A 4,801-nucleotide genomic window follows, 5' to 3' on the forward strand; every position below is an offset into this window, starting at 1 on the left:
TGAGCTGGCCACCAAAGCCTCGAAACTCTCAGCATTCATGCGCGCCTGATAGCTCAACACCTCAATTCTCAAAATGCAAACTTTTTTTCGTTGGGTGGCCATCTGTAATTTATAGGCAAATTCAAATTCAAATCCGACCATTCCCCGCAAAATCCACTCATAAATGCTAGATTTGCGGCAGATTTTTAAAGATCTTGCTCTTAAATTTCAACTTAAATGTCGCCCCCCCCACTCCACTTAGTTGTTTTCTCACTATCAAATCATGAATAGTGACTGTAACGGTCACTTTCGAGCTGTCATGCGTGGTCTCTCCTTCAATATCACAGCTCCCCTCGCGCTTCTACTGACACTGTGACATTCCTCCATTCCGCGCAGTCCCCTAGTCATGCAACTCTATAGCCCAGGCAGTGTAGTTTATAGTCCCGCACCTCTTTTTAGCTACCTGGAGTGCTAAGACTATGCTTCCACCATATAGTCATCTAGCCAAATCCTCGATGTATGGCTTCAATCGGCTGCCATTTACCTTTCCTGGGAAGTGATCTCCATTCGACTTCACCAACTGAACTGCTCAACCCTTGGTAATCTCCTTGATGACATATGGCCCTCGCCGATGCATCCGAAATTTTCCCGGAAATTTGTTAAACTTGTTATCATATAATAAAACCAAATTGTTTACCTTGAAGGTATGTAATTTTATGTGCTGATCATGCCATGCCTTTTCACACTCCTTTTGAACTTGCTGGAATCCAGCCAAAAATCTATCCTCTTCAAGCTTTGTCAATTGTGTGATCCACTCTTCTAGGGCTCCGCGATCCACCAATCATGTGAATGTCACTATGCATAGACTAGGCACAATGTATTCCATTGGCATCAAAGCTTCTACGCCATAAACCAACCTAAAAGGCATTTGTCCAATCGGCTTTTTGCAGGTCATTCTATAATCCCATAGCACCGCAGGTACGAACACATCCCAATCATTCTTTTTCTCATTGCAAACCTTCATCAGTGCGTTCTCCAATATCTTATTAAATGCCTCCACCATCCCATTAGCCTGCGGGTGATATAGTGTACTCTTTTGATGATAAACCTGGAATTCCTCTGTTAGCGCACTGATGGTTTCATTAAGGAAATGCATGTTGTGATCGCTCATCAAAATCATCGGGTAACCGAACCTAGTTAGCACATAATCAAAAAGGAACTTTGCTATCATTTCCCCTGTACAGTCCTTTATGGGCTGCGCCTTCGCCCATCTGGTCAAATACTCAGTCATGGCGATGATGTACTGTGCACCCGTCTTTTTTCCTGGAGGCTAAATCGGTCCTACAAAGTCAATCGCCCACTTCTCGAATGGTTGCAATGACATCTGTGGATTTAGAGGCAGCTCATCCCTCTGCAATGCCCTGCTGGTCCTTTGACATGCATCGCATTCCCTATAATAAGCTTTTGAATCCCTATGCAGGGTTGGCCACCACAACCCAACGTGTAAAATCTTCTACGTTGTTGCTTTTCCTGCATAATGTCCTCCTGTAGCCCCTCCATGGGCTTCAGCGAGGATGTTGTTCCTCTAAAACTCAAGCACATAGCACCGTAGTATTTCATTTGAGCCCATTTTATACAAATGTCGTGCAATGATAGAAAAGTTTGCCACATGCACCACCAATTCCTTCTTTTGTTTGCTAGTATACCCTTCTTGAAACATTCTCATTGTTAGTAAGTGTATAATATCTTCAAAGTGATAGTCAGCGACACACACTGCAAAGATCTACGCTTCAAGCAGTCCTTCCTCCAAATTAGTAGGCTCCTCTCCTGTTTCCATGCGCGACAGATGATCTGGCACCGCATTCAATTGTCCTTGCTTCCCAATGAATTAAAAATCATATTGCTGGAACAATAACAACCATCTACATATCTTCCCCCCCAACATAGGCTTGTTGACCAAGTATTTCAACGCAGAATGGTCTATATACATCTTAAAGTGTCTGCCTAACGAATAGTGTCTAAATTTCTAGAGTTCGTACACCATAGCCAACCCTTCGTTCTTTGTCATCGAATAATTCTTCTCAGCTTTAGACAAATTCCTACTTGTGAACGCTATAGGGTGATTCAATTATCCCTCAATGGCCTCTACAAGTTCTTCTCCTACCACAATACATGACACATCCACATGCACATGAAATTCCTTCTTCTAATTCAGGAAGACTAGGATCAACGCGATGACCATTTTCTCCTTTAATACATCCAGGATTTGCTGACATTCTTCACTCCAATAGAATGTAGCATCCTTATTCAATAGTTTTTCCATTGGTGTGGTAATTTGGGCATAACCCTGAATGAACTTCCTATAGTATCCTCTATGCCCCAGCGTTGCGCGTAGCTGTTTCACACTTCTTGGCATCTCCAAATTGATGATGACCATGATCTTAGTAGGGTCTACCATTAAGCCTTGTCTGCATACCACATGACCCAATAACATCCAAAAAGGGACACAAAACAAAGCATTTCTTCAAATTGTGTGCGATCGGATACCTCTGGCATGTATCCAACATTAAGCGTAAACTAGCTACATGGTGCTTTACTAGCCCAAACACCGTCCAATCATCAAATTATACCTCCAGAAACTTGTGAATGAAATCCTTGAACGTCATGATGACTACGCACAAAAAGATCATTGATGCGTTCTTCAGCCCAAAAGGCATCATAGTATACTAGAAGCATCCCCATGCAGTCGTGAAGGTTGTCTTACTTCTATCCTCAGGCACGATCTTGATCTGATGGTACCCCGAGAACCCATCAGTGAATGAATATGCTTCCTTACTGCCAACGTTATCTAGCACTTCATCGGTGAATGGAGTTAGAAAGGGATCATGTACGTAGGTGTCATTCAACTTCTTGAGATCTACGCATATCCTTATTTCATCCTTCTATTTCTTTTCCTGAACTACCATTGGGCTCACCTAATCACATTCTTCCATTGGTTTGATAATGCTTGTTGCAAGCATTTTATCCAACTCTAAGTGGACCTTTTCTTTATACTTCGGGTTGAGGCAGTAAGGCCTTTGCTTAACTGGCTTCGCGTCTGGTTTTATAGTAATATTCATAACACCCAAGTTCCCTATTATCCCCTAAAAATATGAAAACTTTGTAGGGAACAAGTCCTAATATTCATGGAGCAATTCAGTGACCTTATCTCCTATTGCATCATCCTAGTAGTCCCCAATATTTGCAAACTTCGGCTCCGCTTTCGTGCTAATGTTAACCTGTCTAGTTTTGAGCGGCATGGTGATATCTGGATTCTCTATTTGGGTCCCTCCACTTTGCATTTACCCTCAGTCTCTGGGATATTAATGTTTCTTGGATCTTCGTCATCTTTTTCAGCAGTCACATTATAGCACTCCAACACGTGGCTTAGCTGGTTGGTCCAATCTAGTTGAATCAAATCCAAAGGATCCTGCGATATTCTAAAGATCGTTGCCTTGACCTCCTATAATGCCTCATCAATACATTCAAATCCATATTCAAAGTTTTGATCCTCTTATCCTCCAGGCCTATGAACTTTACAGCAACTTCCTCCATCTTCCAGGTCTGAAGGTTGTATACCAAGGGAAGAAGGTGATTGTTATAGACATTTTTGTGCCTTACAACATTGAGCATGAAATGTCCATAATCTAAGGGATCCAAAGTCCCTAAACATGTTGTTCCTACCCCTAGAGGAACAAGGCTGACAAACCACAACAATTCACAGAAGTTCTCCACTTGAAACTGCTCAAAACAAGTCAATTCAGGATCATTTCAGTGTCTACACTAGATGTTTGCGCTGAATGTCAAAGCCAACACTGGCTACCTGTGTTGAATGTCAACTGGAACAAAGGCTACCTGCGCTGAACGAGAATGGACAAGTGGCAGGCTCATTTCTCAAGGTGTCAAAACCCAGGAAGCTTCCAAAATGACACTTGCCTTAGGGAATTCGACTGGTGATGAGTAAGAGGTTCCAAATCTCCAAGTGGAAGAAAGAACCTCCAAGTGGACTCAAGAATTGACAGAGGGAGAGGACACTAGTCAGATCTCAAGCTGACTCATCCTCTCTCCAAACATCTATATATAGATCTCTCCTCCATGAGATCTAGAGGCTGGAATTTTGTTATTGCAAAGAATTGCTGTTGGTTTGAGACTGGAATCATTGGGTGCTTAATCCTTTGAAGGGGCTGAAGATAGGAATTCCATTTGCTGGGAAGGAGATGCTGGATTGGAGCCCTCTGGGTTGTATCTCTTCCTGAACCTTGTTATTCATCAATAAAGCTATCTTGGTTTCTCCTATATGCTGATGTATTTTGATGTATGAATGTATTAGTGTATTTGGTTTATTTCTAATCCTAAACTAGTTATGAATGTGAACATCTGTCTTTGAGTAGAGTTCTTCTCTTGTCGCAAGTGGCTGTTCTCTTGTGATCTTGCAGGAAGTTGAAGCTGGATAAGCAGGAAGGCAAGTAGCTGTGAATTCCCAAAGAGAAGAGAGACCAGATCGAGGGACAAACGGAAGATACCGGTAAGTCTATTGATCTCTCTTCTTTCACATTTCATAAAGGAAGAAACCAGTATAGCTGTACTCGTTTGTTGCTAAGGCACTGTCACACCTTAGGTGGATAGGATCATCCTGCATAGGCATTTTTCCCCACAACAAATTGGCGACTCCGCTGGGGAGATCTGTTTAGTCATTTTATTTGTGTTTCTATCATTTGTTTGTTTCATAGACTTGACAGCAACAATCGAACTGCATCTTTCCCGGATGCAAAGTAGATAGTTG

The sequence above is a fragment of the Pinus tabuliformis genome, chromosome 7 (assembly GCF_031772625.1).
Source record: "Pinus tabuliformis cultivar Carrire ecotype Pingquan chromosome 7, CPIR1, whole genome shotgun sequence".
NCBI lineage: Eukaryota > Viridiplantae > Streptophyta > Pinopsida > Pinales > Pinaceae > Pinus > Pinus tabuliformis.